We start from the raw sequence: 17841 nt of genomic DNA on the forward strand, positions 1-17841 counted from the left end.
TGTAGATCAGAGCAAACACCAAGCCATGAGGGGAGAAAGAACTGCCTGTAGAGCTCAAAGACAGGATTGTGTGGGGACACAGATCTGGAGGAGACAAAAAAATTCTGCTGCCCTAACAGCTCCCAAGAGCTCAGTGGCCTCTATAATTCTTATATGAAAGACGTTTGGAGAAACCAGGACTCCTCCTAGAGCTGCCACTCTACCAAACTAAGTAATTGGTGGAGAGGCTGATGCTGGACATTTAACCATTTAAATACTGCAATCAATAGCGGCTGAGGCATGTTGAAGGACATATGAAAGCTGCCAGGGGTTTTGGGTGACTGGTTGGCATCCCCACAACACAATAATGGGGTGCATTTCAAGTTATATGGTGGGTGGGGGCCTTCTGAAGACTTCACCACAACCACAGTGGTTCTGTCTCAGGCAGACTGCACTAGCAGAGCGCAGGATACAAGGAGGTTAAAGCTGAGTGAAATGGGCACTGTCAGATTCAAAAACTTTGTATATCTTGAAAATCTTGGCAAAACATTAACCTTTCTACTATATATCATAAAAAGGGTCTCCCTTTCATAGAAATCATGGTTTATAAAAAAGACCACTAGGGGTTCCCATACCATCCAGAACATAATCCTGTCCGACCTGCAGAGTCAACTTTGTCCTATCTGTATCACGCAAGCAGGGAGTCCAGGGAGTGAGTGCAGGACAAGCACTCCTCTGTGCTCACTCCAGTCCTATCAGACTGCAGCATGAAACAGAAAGGAAGGGATTACAGAGCAGCCTGCAGTGATTGAATGAAGAGACCCAGAAGAGCACAGCAGACTCAGGAAGGAAGTTTATGCATAGTGAGTGAGGGCGGGCTCAGTGCTTGCCTCGGACACACCCCTTCCTGAGCAGTGGGTGTCAGATTGAGCGAGCAGCAGAACAGAGGGATTTGTGAGCCAAATACAGAAGCTAGACACATAAAAAAAGAGATGTAAAGAATGAGAATGACCTAGTGATTATGTACTTGCGTTTTTCTACCTCCCCACTCGGTACCACTTGACTAGAGGTCTATCTCCTTCCTCCCTCATCAAAGAGCCTTCTGATCTGCCGCCTTCTCCGGACTGGGTGCCCCCATATTCCCGCACCCATGTTCCTTTTACCAGACATTTCCAGGAATGACTGATAACTTTAAAGACCCAAGATGCATAGCAAACATTAGCAGATCATAAACTTGCTAGAACACTCTAGCTTTTGCCTAACCTCTTTACCGAGAAGAGGACAAAGGGCGAAGTATTGGGACAGAGCCCCCCCAAAGAATGTTCCAGTAAGGCTTCCTTGCATAATAAGAAGCCAATGAATGGCTCCCTAGAAGGAACTGTGGTGTCCCGTTACCGTATTTCATACTGTACCTTGGTTAGGGGGTCCCCAAAGTCAGAGTTCCTAGTAACTGTGGGGGTCCGCTTCTCTAGTCATCCCCTAGTCACCCCTCATATAGTTAATATTCTGCTAAATTATATGTAAATGCTGTATATAATATGTATGCTTACCTGCATAGAGTTGCAGGACCTTAGGTCATGTGACTCGGGTTAGTACTCTATGGTAGGTAAAAGGACCTTTGGAGGTTCATGGGTCAGGTGATTACCCATAATCCTTTGTAAAGCTGATTGACGGATGGTGTGGACCAATCCTAAAACGGCCAGCCCCTGCCCATATAAGGGAGCTGCAGCCAATAGTCTCTCTCTCTTGGGTTGCTGACACTTCATGAGGACAGACCTCCGCAACTTTCAACGACAACTACTAAGCCAAAGCCTGCCGGCCTCAGCCTGAAGCTAAACAGTGAGTTCTTACAACTTCCCCACTTATGCTAGAGAGACCCCTGGACCCAAACATAGCCCTAAATCCAGCGGATCTGAGCTTACAAAATCCTACTAAACTAAAGAACTTACAAAAGTCCCAACCATACGTCAATCTCAGCTGCGCTGTATATAGACTCTGTTATATGGACTGTTCCTGTTATCCCTTTTGCAGAAAAAACTCAGTAAAGTTTCCGACAGTTTTCATCAAAGCTTCTGGTTGTGGACATTGCATTTATTCTTCAAGTCACTATCGCTTTTGGGAAGGGTGGCGATAGGCCAAGCATCACAGTATTAACCCTCACCCTGGCATCACGACTGACAAGAGTTAGTTACACTCTTGATATACCGCACAGCAACACCCCAACTGCCATGCAGCCCCCCAAGGCACCACAGAACGTATAGAGCTTGAGGCCTTCACGTTGGAGAGCTTAGACTATTCCAAGGCCAGTTACACCAAGACAGACAAAGGCAGAAAGCAAAGCATGCACCGATAACCCTACAATGTCAGAATCCATGCAAAAGAAAAAAGGAGCATTCCTCATCGATTTACCGACAGGGCGGGGAAGCTGAGAGTAAACACCACTCAAGGTTCTCCGGTGTTGCCATAGTAATGCCGGCTATGAAGACTCGATAAGGCGCTCTACCAGCACCCGGTGATTATACGATTCACTTTCTGTATACAAATTATTCAGAGCCGTGTAATAGCCGTGCATTGTTATACAGAGTGAATATATGTTATACGGAGGAATAAACAAGCGCCGTATCTGCCGTATCTTTGACGTTGGGTCTTTTATGTGGAGCTCTTAACCCCTTTTTAGATTCCTGTTCCTTTGCTTTATTCCTCCCACTCTAGATGAAGTCAATAAGATATTCCCTGTAGGGTACAGAATGTATACAATGGCGCCCGTGATTTTCTCAGCTCCGTCTCTATGGCGTCCATTATTCGGAAAATGTTTTCATATAAACTAATAGGATAAATGGTGAAGCCTTTTCATTAAGTGTAAAGTCCCCGAGGGGCCATAGCTACTGTGTATGGGAAGGATAAGTCAGTGAATACGCTGTATACGTTATACATATGGCAAGTATTAGACCAGTGTTTCTCAACCATGGTGCCTTCAACTGTTGATCGGTGATGTCCTGTATTAGCCGCGGGTCCCGGCCGTTGATGGCTGCAGGGACCGCTTCGATAGGGGTGTATTCGCCGTATAAGACGCACCGACTTTTTCCCCCCAGTTTTGGGGAAGAAAAAGTGCGTCTTGTACGGCGAAAAATACGGTAACTACTTAAAAAACTATATATATATATATATATATATATATGATAAAGTATTATACATGCTATTGAGATAAAAACTAAAATAAAAGATTTTAAATAGTAAAACTGTATAAATTATTTATAAAAATAATCAAATGATAAAATAAAATAATTAAATAAAAATAAATGAATGAATATTAATAAATAAATAAATAAATGTAAATTAATAAATAAGTAAAGTAGAATAAACTACATCAGCATGGAAATGTGTGCACTACAATCATGAGGAACAGGGACACTCATCCGGCAGCATCTGCTCATCTTCTGCTAATGGAGTCGCTCAAGTGCTCAACCATGAAAAGTTCCTTTATATCGAGTATCCTGGGGACAATCTCCTGCAGGTCTCCACTGCTCCTATAGCTTAAAATGCGCTTCATGTAGCGAATGAAAATGAGAGAATCGTACAAAGAATAATCGATAATGAGAAGAGAGCTGGTCAGGTGACCTGGTGAAGATACAGCATGTGCTCTGTGCTATTAAGGTATTGAAGTGAATAGAAGGAAAAAGAATCTCATGAATAGTAGAAAAAGAATGACGCTTATCAGATCTACGGAAGATCTAATCAATTTTCAGTCTATTGTGTCTTGTTATAAGTAATCGGCATAATGCCAGTCTATGGAGGTGCCTGCTGCGCCACCATTGGGAAAATGAAGGATTCTACAATTCCCCAAAAAATCCAGTTTGGTTGTCTTTCTAACACATAGACATGCCATTTCCATTAGAGAGAACAATAGTTTTTGTAGCAGATCTCAATTCGGGATTTGTAGCTTCAGGGGACCCAGGACTTGGTGCCTAAGAGGGCCCAATGGTTCTTCTGCTGCATCTGCCAAGAGGACACCCTTACTGTAAATGGCAGAATAAAATTTTACATAAGGGCCCAAGAACTTTAAAGGGTTTATCCAACATAAGGTGACTTTGGTAATTAAGTGTCATATATTAATGGACATCCTTACCAAGGATCTGTGCTTGTGTTGGTGGTAAATGGTCGTGTCCTGTGTCCCCCATCACGCTGGTGGTTTGTTTTTGAGAACTGGCCTCTTTCTGTTTCTTTGGCCTCCCTCACACTACAGTCCTTAGGATCCTTTGTTTCAAGGTGGGAGGTGACTTATTCCCCCCCCCCCACACACACACACACATCAGTTGCCCCACCCATTGCAATTCACCCCCTTGACCCCCTTGACCACGTGTTGTGGATCTGTGTAATGATGAATGCATGCACATGTGCGCTGGTAATGGCTTCATGGGGCTGGTTTAACACACAACAGACAAAGCAGCCAAGCCCCCTTTTAGCACCTGACTTGTGATGTATTGTCTCGGGCCGCACAGCAAGCTGGGTAAGGTCGGAGACAACAGTCATTTTATAGGCGGCAGAAAAGAAAGACAACGAAATTTAATACCAGCCAAAAAAAAAACCCTGTGAGGTTTTTGTAGTAACTAGAATAACTTTGCTGCCCCTGTCTTACATTTAAAAAAAAAAAAAAAAATTCCAGAATACCCCTTTAAGTTTGGCTCCTACTTAAAGGGGTACTCAGCCCCTAGACATCTTATCCCCGCGATCTCGGCTGTGGCACCCCAGACATCTGGTGCACAGAGCGAACTTCGCTCTGTGCTGGATGACGGCCATGCCCCCTCAATGCAAGTCTATGGGAGGGGGCATTCCTGCACTTTTTCCACAGCAGAAACACTATTCCCATTGGAGGGAGTCCTGCAGGACCAGCCTTTGTGTGGAAATCTTGGGTGGGTTCCCACACTTTTTTCCCCAGGACTTGACCCCTGGCAATACCTCTCTTTAAAGGGGTACTTTGCCCCTAGACATCTTATCCCCGATCCAAAGGATCTCTTCATTCAGAATGCTGGGTGCGAGAGGCGGGGTCATGACATCAAGGCTATGTCCCTTCAATTAAAGTCTATAGGAAGGGGCGTGCCCCCCCATAGACTTTCATTGAGGGGGCATGGCATGACGTCACGAGGGACTTGCCCAAGACATCACGACCCCTACCGCCCCCGCTCCAACGCTGGGGCAGCAGAGTACACCTTTAAGGGAGAATGCAATAAAAATGTGTTCAGGACTGTAGGCCATTCATGGTCTACTGGACGTTCTAGGATGAAGGATATGTAAAGCAGCTCTCCGACACCACCATTTGGAAGTAGCTTTCCTTCAAGTGAAAGTTTAACTCCTTTAAGAAGCCTTAGAACATGACTGGAGATTAGTGTTGTTCGCAAATATTCGCAATGCGAATTTTATTCGTGAATATTGCATATTTGCGAATTCGCGAATATTCGCGAATACAGCACTATATATTCGTAATTACGAATATTGGTTTTTTTATTTTTATTTATTTTATTTTTTCACAGTACACATCACAGTGATCATCCCTCTCTGCTTCCAGCTTGTGTGGTGTAAAGAAGGCTCTAATACTACTGTGTGAGACTGGCGTGCAAATTTTCGCATATGCAAATTTTAGCTTATGCTAATTTTTGAATATGCAAATTTTTGTATATGCTAATTTTCACATATGCGAATTTTCGCATTCGCGAAAATAAAACGCAAATATTACGAATATGTAAATTTAGCAAATATATGACGAATATTCGTCCATACATTCGCGAAATATCGCAAATTCGAATATGGCCTATGCCGCTCAACACTACTGGAGATATAAACTCCCATCTGCAGACAGCTATTTCAGAGTCCTTTCCCACTTTCACTAACACATAATTCCCTGTGAAATATCTGTCTTGAAGTAGTCAGCGATAGGAAATGTTTAGTTTATATTGAGCCGCCGCTAAAACAAACAGCGATCCGACAAACAGCAGATTCATCTATGTGCCATGATTGTAAATCCAAAAACTGCTCAAGCCAAAGCATTTCCTAGATAATAACAAATCCATCACCCGCTTGCTGGTAATCATCACACTCGAAACGCGCTTCACATTTGTATACAACCCTTACAAGCTCCAATCAGCTGCTGGAAAACGAATAGTCCATACAAGCCTGTAATAAACCTCAGGTCCAGGCCGGCATTCCATCTCGTTGATATATGTCCCAGCGGCAGCCCTGGAAGCTCTGGTATTAATTGGCTGACAAACAATATTTTAGTGTCCTGAATTTATCAACTCATTTTCAAAGAGCTGCACGATGCCAGAGGCAGCAGGAGATAAATTGGCATTGTGCAGTACTGTGCTTGAGGACGGAATGATATGTACCTGATCTATGTATAGCTTCAAGACAAGTACAGCAGCATGGAGGGGGGGGGGGGGGGGAGAGTACAGGAATTAGAGATGGACAAGCCCATACCATGTGTCAAATGTAAGAAATAGAACAGGTGCGATAACTTAAGGTACAAAGATTGTAAAGCCATCAGAACCCTGGTGCCTGAAGGATCCCAAGATCATGTCAAGGTCAGCAGAGGATGTTGGGCAAAAACTTAAAGTGTATCTGTCATCAACAAAAACTTTTTTTAATATAATATAGTGTGATGATTCGCTCTTGCATATAGGTGCGGTTGCAGTATAGAGGCACGGAAACAGGACTTCAGCGTTTTATTCACACTTGGCAAACAGCAAACAGTCTTAACTGCAGATCAAAGAAAAAGTTTAAAAAATTCCACCTGCGTTCCTTAGGTGTTTGTTCACACCTGAGTCCATGCCATGCGGCATCAAGCAAGTCTTTTCCAAGCCTCCAGGCAGTCTGCTCACCAGCTTCTAAACTCCACAAGGAAGATCTCAAAACTCAGCTCTCTGGCAGTTTGAGCTGCAACATGGAAATCCCCCTCAGCTGGTTAAGACCAACAAAAGGCGGCCTGGATTGTGGGGAATGGCCCCCACCCTTCACTTGACCATTCCCAGTAAGAGCCGTCCCGGATTCCCGTTTCCAGCCGTACTACGGCCACAGTGTCAGTCTGCATCGCAGCACAGACACTGGACAATTATTGGCTCTTACCAAGGCCAGGAGCCTTGGTGACACATACCGACCATCAACCACAATGCCCTTCACCTTCTCACAATAGATACTACTATGTATATGATTATGTATAGGGTCACCAAACAACGTCAGCAATGTGAGAAAAAACTATACAGTGGTCCTTACATACATAAACACCAAACACTTAAGACCAAAGTACAAAAATAGTACTGAATCTATATTGAAATACACATTATAAAACCTGACAAAGCAGGTGCGAAAACGCGTTTGGGGCTGAGGTGAGGAGCACAGGCAGGGTGCATTCATCCATTAGGTATCATTCATCTTAAAGGGGTACTCCAGTGCTAAGACACCTTGGATAGGGGATAAGGGGATAAGATGCCTGATCGTGGGGGTCCTGCCGCTGGGGACCCCCGTGATCTTGCACGCAGCACCCCGTTATAATCAGTCCCTGGAGCATATACAGCTGTCACGCCCCCTCCTATAGGCTTGGATTGTGGGGGCGGAGCATGATGTCACACAGGGGCGGAGCCGTGACATCTCAATGCTCCGTCCCCTTGATCGCCAGTAATCAGACGCGGAGCGAACATGCTCCGGGGACTGATTGTAATGGGGTGCTGCGTGCAAGATCACGGCGGGACCCACACGATCAGGCATCTTTTCCCCTATCCTTTGGATAGGGGATAAGATGTCTTAGCGCCGAAGTACCCCTTTAAGATGAATGTCAGAGCGACATCCTGCATTATGTGCAATACTTCCTTGTAAATATATTCTGAAGATTTATACATCCTCCTTTACTTAGTTTTATAATGTGTATTGCAATAAAGCAGTGGTCTTCAAACTGTGGCCCTCCAGATGTTGCAAAACTACAATTCCCAGCATGCCCGGACAGCCGTTGGCTGTCCGGGCATGCTGGGAGTTGTAGTTTTGCAACATCTGGAGGGCCACAGTTTGAAGACCGCTGCAATAAAGATTCATTACTTGTTACTGTTTTTGTACTTTGGTCTATAGTGTTTAGTGTTTATATATTTACATGTATATTTGTAATATACATTGGTTAAAAAATGTGTATATTTTTGTTCCTGCAGCTATTGTCTGTGTGTCTCTATGAGGAGACCAAATACAGGAAGTGAGGGTGGACAAGCAGGGCTCTGTGCACCAAGAAAAAGCAGGACAGTGTGCACTGAGGACAAGCAGGATAGTGTGCACTGAGGACAAGCAGGATAGTGTGCACTGAGGACAAGCAGGACAGTGTGCACTGAGGACAAGCAGGATAGTGTGCACTGAGGACAAGCAGGATAGTGTGCACTGAGGACAAGCAGGACAGTGTGCACTGAGGACAAGCAGGATAGTGTACACTGAGGACAAGCAGGATAGTGTGCACTGAGGCTCTATAACATGCTTCTGACTCATACATCAGGATGATTGACAGGCCAGGAAGCTGCACAGATCCCTGCTTGTCCCGCCCTCACTTCCTGTATTTGAACTCCTCATAGAGACACACAGACAATAGCTGTAGGAACAGCATTTTTTCACCCAAAAATATACACAATTTTTAACCAATGTATATTACAAATATACATATAATGGTATTATCTACATTATATAAAAAGTTTTTGTTGACGACAGGTACACTTTAAAAGCCTCCATTCCATCTTGACCATACCGGTCAGTAGCGGTCACTCAACACTAAATTGCCAGTTCAGCTACAGAAACTCTTCGGTACACCATATGTGATTAGTTTTTTAATGCTCTTTTTAATGCAACGATTCTGGCTTCCAAAAGCCCTTCATCAGGCTGGGAGTCAAGTAACCGGGAAATAGGTACCACTAGAGTTCTGTAAGGTGGGTGGCTGTGTAGCTCTAGGGAAGAAGGAAAAATGTGCGTTCTGGGTCCTGTCTGGGCCACGTCGCACATGGTATGAGGGATGTTCAGGTTCCGCTTAAAGGGGTATTCCAGGAATTAAAAAAACAGGCCATTTTTTTTCTTTCTAAGACCTCTTGCTGTCTGTCTCCAGGATGGGTGTGGTTCTGCAGCTCAGTTCCATTGAAGTGAATGGAGCCAAGTTGTAATACCACACCCAAAGTGGAGACAAGGAGGGTGCTGGTTTTGAAAGAAAAAAATGCCAGTTTTTTGATTCCTAGAATACCCCTTTAACAAGGTCCTTCTCCTTAGATTATTCTTATGGTAACAGGAACCCAAAGTAGCCTAAGGAAAAATGGGAGTGTTAGTGGCACTGGGCGTGGGGGTGAAGGACCATGGAGTAAAAAAAAGGATGTTTATTTATAAATGTAGCATGGAAAATGCATTTCGAGGAGTGTCTACTTCTCTTCATCAACAGGACCTGATGAAGAGAAGAGAAAATGTTTCAAAACGCGTTGTCCTCATTTTTTATTTTGACTATTGTTGTTCACCTCCACAAACTGGCCTAGCACCACCAGCATACCTGTTTTTTCTTAGGCTCCTTTGGGTTCCTATTAACTATTTGCACTTTCCAAATGTTGCTGGATCATCGGTTCAGGACACAGCAGCCTGATACTCCAGAGATCATCATATATTGATTTATATGCCACTATAGGTGTTGCACCCTGATAGTCAGTGAAGTAAGGCTAGGTTCAGACTACGGAATTTCCGCCTGCAATTCCGCTTTGGAATTGCAGGCGTAAATTCCGCTTGCTAAAATGTATAGTGTAGTGAATGGGTTTCCGTTCACAAATTCACACTTCGGAATTTGCAAAGCGGAATTTGTGAACGGAAAATCCGCTTGGAAATTTACGCCTGAAGAATGGCGTTGCTCTTTCTTCAGGCGGAAATACTTGCGGAACACATTGCAGTCCATTGGAGACTGCAGTGTCCGCGCAGTCCTAGCGCCAACTGATTCAGTCAGCTCTGGCCGCACTTGGAATCTCCGGGCGGAAATTTTCTGCCCGGAGATTCCGTAGTGTGAACCTAGCCTAAGGGTCTATTCACCACTGCAGAATTTCTGCTTGCAGAATTCCGCCTCAAATTAAAGCCCATAGACTTCTATGGGATTCCGTACTCCCATTCACACTTCTGAATTTCCGCTTGCGGAATTCCGCAAGTAGAAATTCAGAAGTGGGAAATGAGAGTGCAGAATCCCATAGAAGTCTATGGGCTTTAAAGGGGTACTCCACTGGAAAAGGTTTTTTTATTTTTTATTTTTTTATTTTAATCAAGCAGTGCCAGAAAATTAAAACAGATTTGTAAATTACTTCTATTAAATAATCCCAATCCTTCCAGTACTTATCAGCTGAAATATACTCCACAGGAATTTGTTTCCTTTTTGAATTTCCTTTCTGTCTGACCACAGTGCTCTCTGCGGACACCTGTCCATCTCAGGAACTGTCCAGAGCAGGAGAAATTCCCCATAGCAAACATATGCTGCTCAGGACAGTTCCTAAAATGGACAGAGATGTCAGCAGAGAGCACTGTGGTCAGAAAGAAAGAAACTTCAAAAAGGAAAGAACTTCCTGTGGAGAATACAGCAGCTAATAAGTACTGGAAGGATTGGGATTTTTTTAACAGACGTAACTTACAAATCTGTTTGACTTTCTGGCACCAGTTGATATTAAAGAAAATGTTTTCCATGGGAGTACCCCTTTAATTTGAGGTGGAAATTCTGCCGTGTGAATAGACCCTTACTCATAATACCTGTTTATCTCTGCTATATACCATCTGCTATATACCATCTGCTATACCTCTTTAAGACTTGCCGTATCTGCAGTTACATGGCTTTCTGAGAAAATAAACCGAAGAGAACATCTGCTGTAAGTTATATTCTGGTGAAATGAATGTGGACTTTTTTTTTGCTGAATCAGACAAATATAAACCATCACAATAGCTAATGTTCTACTAACCCTTTGGCCTTTATTCTTTCACTATACCTTGTTGTGTGTCTTTTTCCTTGTATATAATACCGTATATACTCGAGTATAAGCCGAGTTTTTCAGCACGATTTTTCGTGCTGAAAACACCCCCCTCGGCTTATACTCGAGTGAACTCTGCACCCGCAGTGGTCTTCAACCTGCGGACCTCCAGAGGTTTCAAAACTACAACTCCCAGCAAGCCCGGGCAGCCATCGGCTGTCCGGGCTTGCTGGGAGTTGTAGTTTTGAAACCTCCGGAGGTCCACAGGTTGAAGACCACTGCGGCCTTCGACATCATCCAGCCCCCTCTCACCCCCCTTTAGTTCTGTACAGTACTCGCCTCCGCTCGGCGCTGGTCCGGTCCTGCAGGACTGTCTGGTGAGGAGGTGGTCCGGTGGGATAGTGGTTCCGGGCTGCTATGTTCACCGGGGAGGCCTCTTCTAAGCGCTTCGGGCCCGGCCTCAGAATAGTCACGTTGCCTTGACAACGACGCAGAGGTACGTTCATTGCCAACGTACTTCTGCTTCATTGTCAAGGCAACGCCTCTATTCCGGGCCCGCAGCGCGAAGAAGAGGCGCCCCCAGTGAAGATAGCAGCCCGGAACCACTATCCCACCGGACCACCTCCTCTCCGGACAGTCCTGCAGGACCGGACCAGTGCCGAGCGGAGGCGAGTACTGTACAGAACTAAAGGGGGGTGAGAGGGGGCTGGATGATGTTGAAGGCCGCAGTGGTCTTCAACCTGCGGACCTCCGGAGGTTTCAAAACTACAACTCCCAGCAAGCCCGGACAGCCGATGGCTGCCCGGGCTTGCTGGGAGTTGTAGTTTTGGAACCTCTGGAGGTCCGCAGGTTGAAGACCACTGAGGGCGGATGATGACAAGAGGATGATGAAGGGGGGGGGGTGTGGGATGATGACAAGAGGATGATGAAGGGGGGGTGTGGGATGATGAAGAGGGGTGGGGATGATGACAAGAGGATGATGAATGGGGGGTGTGGGATGATGAAGGGGGGTGGGGATGATGACAAGGGGATGATAAAGGGGGGGGGTGGGATGATTACAAGGGGATGATGAAGGGGGGTGGGGGTGATGACAAGGGGACGATGAAGGGGGGGTGTGGGATGTTGACAAGGGGATGATGACAGGTGATGATGATGAGGGTCTGGATGATGACAGGCGGTGATGATGATGAGGATGTTAATAACGGGTCTGGATGATGACAGGGGGGGATTATGTATTTCCCACCCTAGGCTTATACTCGAGTCAATAACTTTTCCTGGGATTTTGGGTTGAAATTAGGGGTCTCGGCTTATACTCGGGTCGGCTTATACTCGAGTATATACGGTATATACATTCTCGCATTGTTTCTATGCTGTGCGGTCGGTAATTGGTGAGAGAGGCCACCCTGTGGGTAACATTGTATAGAATGACAATAACTTTAGAGAATTCCTTTGGAAAAATTCCTTTTTAAATGTATTTAAAAAAATAAAAAAAATAAAAATAACAAGATACAAAGTAAAATAAACTGGGCGTGAGAAGTCAGTCAGTGAGAATTCCCAGAAATCCCAGTAGAGCATCAATGGTCTATAAGTCTTCACAAGTCTTTATGACACTATCCTTAAAGGGATACTCCGCTAGCTAAAGGATAGGGGATAAGATCATAGATCGTGGGGTGGTCCCACCACTGGAGACCCTCGCAATCTCCGGGCCGGCAGTGGCGGCATCTAGAACATGGAAGTTGCTGCCTCCGGGTTCGTCGACTGCATGCCATGCCCCCTCCATTCATGTCTATGGGAGGGGGTGTGACGGCTAATGCATAGTAGTCACGCCTCCTCCCATAGATGTGATTGAAGGGGGTGTGGCGGATGGCATCACCAGTCATCGGGCACGGAGTGGAGTTCGCTCCGTGCACAGAATGACAGGGGTGCCGCAGCAGAGATGGGGGGGTCCCCAGCAACAGGACCCACATCTAACATCTTATCCCCCTATACTTTAGGGGATAAGATGTTTACAGTGGAGTAACCCTTTAGTCCTATGATAAGGAACCTCACACTAGTCAGTACACCCTGTTCTGTACTGGTGTGGGGTAATGACCCCAAAACAGCGGTCTGAGGATGCGTTTCTTTTTCATCTGCAGAGATTTTTGGTTTGGATACATTCCAAGTCAGGGTCTAAAACTGGGCGGTTGGAGTGAAACACTAATTTTTTAAGGGAAAGCTACTTAAAGGGAACCAATCAGCATATTTTAGCATTTATAATGTTTGGCAATGCTAAAATCATTATCGTCACCATCTCCGGGGGATGTTTGTGCCCCCAAGGATGGTGAAAATATTAGGTTATAAAGTCCCCCCGGCAGCCCGGCAAGTAGTTCCCTAGGTGGGGACTTACACTTACCAGCTCCATTTGCTGCGGCAGTGGCCCCGCCCAGATTGCTTGAATTACGGCTCGCGTCCTCTCTGCTCCCTAAGCAAACGGAGCAGAGTGGTGACGCGAGCCGTCATTAAATCCATCAGGGCGGGGCCACGGCCACAGTGAAGTGTAAGTCCCCACCCACGGGACTACTTGCCGGATGGCCGGGGGGACTTTATAACTTAATATCTTCACCATCCCTGGGGGCACAAACGTCCCCCTGGAATGGTGAGGATAATGATTTTAGCATATATATATATAACACATTGCCAAGCATTATACATGCTAAAATATACTGACTGGTTCCCTTTAAAAAGGTGGTATAATAGTTCTTTCCAGAATTTATAACACTCTCCTTGAAGGGGTTATCCAACAAAAAGTGACTTTACTAATTACCTGCCAGCCAGTAATGGACATGCTTACCAAGAAGCCGTGCTTGTGTTGGTGGTAAATGGCCGTGTCCTGTGTCCCCCCATCATGCTGCTGGTTTGTTTGTGTGAACTGACTATTTCCTGTTTCTGTGGTCTCCCTCCAACTACAATCTCCAGGACCCCTTGTTTCTAGGTGGGAGATGATTTATCTTTCTCCACCCCATAAGCCGTGCAGCACAGATAGTCTTACCTTCCATGCGTACTGTGCTTGAAACTACAATTCCCTGCAGCCCTGAGGGGAATGATGTCCAACCCACCCAGTGGTCGCTTCACCCATTAAAGCACAGACAGTCTCCCTTTCAACACCTGATGTGATATAGTGTCTCGGGCTTCACTGCAACCTGAGAAAAGCTGAGACAACAATCATTTTGTATGCTGATAAATATAAACATCGGGGCAAAGATCACATAATTGTCAGACCAGCCATCAAACACAGGTACAGACACTATATTATGGACTATGCTAACTTTACAGCCTCTGTAGCACAGTAAAATAAAGTGAAAAAAATCCTGAAATACCCCTTTAAGGAAAAACATTACCCCTTTAGTAACTTTAGAGAGTAACTATTATTTTAAATGTATTGAATCCTAAATCACATGAAACCTTATTATATATCATTTCTAGGCATTAAAGCATCTATGTCATCTTCCAGCAGTCTATTATCTCTCTTCCTGCCTATAGGTTCTTCCTAAATCTCCTTGTCTACCCCCAAAATATTATATCTCCTGTTAAAGGGGTACTCCACTGGCCAGTGTTCAGAACTAAATGTTCCGAATGCTTTTTTCGCACTGCAGGGGTCGGCCACACCCCCGTGATGTCACGGCCACACCCCTCAATGCAAGTCTATGGGAGGGGGTGTGATGGCTCCCACGCCCCCTCCCATAGACTTGCATTGAGGGGTGTGGCCGACCCTCCCATTGATTTGCATTGAGGGGGCGTGGTCAACCCCCACAGCGCGAACACAGCGTTCGGAACATTTAGGTCCAAACGTTGCCCAGTGGAGTACCCCTTTAAACAGTAAATACCAAAAGGTGGGGGAGGAGGGCTGCAGCTGCAGATTCCCTCTTTCTCTTTCAGTCTAACAGGAAGGGGAGGGGACAGCTGGAGAGAGACATCTGATTGACTCACCTGGAGAAGGATGTCCGATCAGTAGACATGGAGAAACTGAATGTCCAAAATGTGTAAAAATGACAACGTGATATATCTAATATACATCTAGATCTAGGAAGGGGTGGTATTGTGTTTTTAGGGACATATAAAAAATAATAATTTGTGGTGGTGGGGGGGGGGGCTTTCTTAGTAAACACTGGGGGGGGGGGGGGAAGATTTATCAAAACCTGTCCAGAGGAAAAGCTGCTGAGTTGCCCATAGCAACCAATCAGATCGCTTCTTTCATTTTTGACAAAGGCCTCTGAAAACTGAAAGAAGTGATCTGATTGGTTGCTATGGGCAACTCAGCTACTTTTCCTCTGGACAGGTTTTGATAAATCTTCCCCCTGGATTTCCGGCTGGTGCCTGTTGCTTCACTTTTAAAGGGGTACTCCGGTGGAAAACTTTTTTTTTTCTTTTAAATCAACTGATGCCAAAAAGTTAAACAGATTTGTAAATTACTTCTATAAAAAAAAAAAAAAAAAAGTCTTAATCCTTCCAGTACTTATTATTTCTTTTGGGATTTTTTTTTTCTGTCTGACCACAGTGCTCTCTGCTGACACCTCTGTCCATGTCAGGAACTGTCCAGAGTAGGAGAAAATCCCCATAGCAAACATATGCTGCTCTGTACAGTTCACAAAATGGACACAGGTGTCAGCAGAGAGCACTGTGGTCAAGACAGAAAAGAAATCCAAAAAGAAAAGAACTTCCTCTGTAGTATACAGCCGCTAATAAATACTGGAAGGATTAAGAATTTTTAATAGAAGTCATTTACAAATCTGTTTAACTTTCTGGCACCAGTTGATTAAAAAAACTAAAAAATTCCACCGGAGTACCCCTTTAATGAAAGTCATTTTGTCTTCTAAGCATTTATTATAGAGGGTTTCTGTGGCTCGGACAGATTCCTTCCCTCTCGTGACTCACACAGCCGATGATCTTCACTTCTATGGCGGAAATATTCCTCGTAATATACGGCTGTCGTTCTGCAGTCTGATGACTATAATAATAGGAGTTCACTACACTCATTCACTTCTCTTCCCAATTTCCGGACATAAAAGCTTCTGCCGGCAATGACCCCACAGACCCCAGGAGATAATGGGGTGGAGAGGCCGGAACTCGCTAAACGTCTATTGTGCAGAGTCATCAGAGTCGGATTTGTCACCTTCTCTAGGTCGGGATCTGTACCGCTGCATGTGGTTACATTGAATTATAAAGAAAAGACTTCGGTTAAAGGGGTACTCCGCCCCTAGACATCTTATCCCCTATACCAGGGGTACTCAACTATTTTTAGGTCCAGGTCTGTTACTGGTAAAGGTCCGAGCCAAGCGTTAAGGCCTGGTTCACACCGCACTGTCATGAAGGATATAGGTAAAATGACTTAAAGGGCTACTCCGCCCCTAGACATCTTATCCCTATCCAAAGGATAGGGGATAAGATGTCAGATCGTGGGGGTCCCGCTGCTGGGGACCCCCGGGATCTTGGCTGCAGCACCCACCGCAACGGCTTCAGGCAATGCTGGAGGCTTCGGATCCCGACCACGCGAGCGGAAGAGCGTGACGTCACGACTCCGCCCCCGTGTGACATCACGCCCCCTCCCTTAGACTTGCTCGCGTGGTCTGGATCCGAAGCCTCCAGCGTTGCCGGAAGCCGTTGAGGTGGGTGCTGCAGCCAAGATCCCGGGGGTCCCCAGCAGCGGGACCCCCGCGATCTGACATCTCATCCCCTATCCTTTGGATAGGGGATACGATGTCTAGGGGCGGAGTACCCCTTTAACTCTGGAGGATGTAAATGTACTGTGTCCAGTATTTTCTGAACACTATAAGAAAAAACGAAATGATCCAAACTGCAGCTTTATTGTTGAATCCTCTTTAAAAACAACACGGAACAACTTCAGCACTTCACAAGGTCTGACACATCTTGACGCGTTTCGAGCACAGGTTGACTGGCGATGCGGGGCGGACATCTACACAACAACCATAGAACATCTACACAACAACCATAGAACATCTACACAACAACCATAGAACATCTACACAACAACCATAGAACATCTACACAACAACCATAGAACATCTACACAACAACCATAGAACATCTACACAACAACCATAGAACATCTACATAACAACCATAGAACATCTACACAACAACCATAGAACATCTACACAACAACCATAGAACATCTACACAACAACCATAGAACATCTACACAACAACCATAGAACATCTACACAACAACCATAGAACATCTACACAACAACCATAGGCAGCCATTGTCATTTCTAATTATACATCGTTCAGTTTACAGGATGATGATGAGGCTAAGGTTATACCCAACAACCCAGGTTTCTGATAATGGTGGACATTAGTGATAGTGATGAGCGGCATATGCCATATTCGAATTCGCGATATTTCGCGAATATGTGGATGAATATTCGCCCCATATTCGTGAAATTCGAATATTCGTTATATTCCTGACGTTTTTTTGAATTGCGAAATTTCGCTATTGCGAATGCGAAATTAATAGAGAAAATTTCGCTCGTCTGCACATGCGCGCTATAACATCATGCGAGGGTTGTTGCTAAGGACGTTGCTAAGCTCTGACAACTGTGCTTGCAGAACTCTCATTGGCTCACGGGCATAAGTAGGGCGGAATTTCCACGAATATTCGCATTGCAAATAATCCAGTAATTACTCCAGTAATTCCCATGGAATTCTCCGCTCCAAATTAAAGGGGTATTCCAGGAAAAAACTTTTTTTATATATATATCAACTGGCTCCAGAAAGTTAAACAGATTTGTAAATTAGTTCTATTAAAAAATCTTAATCCTTTCAGTACTTATGAGCTTCTGAAGTTAAGGTTGTTCTTTTCTGTCTAAGTGCTCTCTGA

At 44.9% G+C, this 17841-nt stretch overlaps 1 protein-coding gene across 2 annotated transcripts in view; it reads right to left on the reverse strand.

Annotated features, from left to right (window-relative positions):
• Positions 1 to 17841, reverse strand: part of LOC130293942 (chemerin-like receptor 1) — a 99925-nt gene that overhangs the window by 53794 nt on the left and 28290 nt on the right. The gene's annotated exons all lie outside the window — the stretch shown is intronic.

This window comes from Hyla sarda, chromosome 10, assembly GCF_029499605.1.
Source record: "Hyla sarda isolate aHylSar1 chromosome 10, aHylSar1.hap1, whole genome shotgun sequence".
NCBI lineage: Eukaryota > Metazoa > Chordata > Amphibia > Anura > Hylidae > Hyla > Hyla sarda.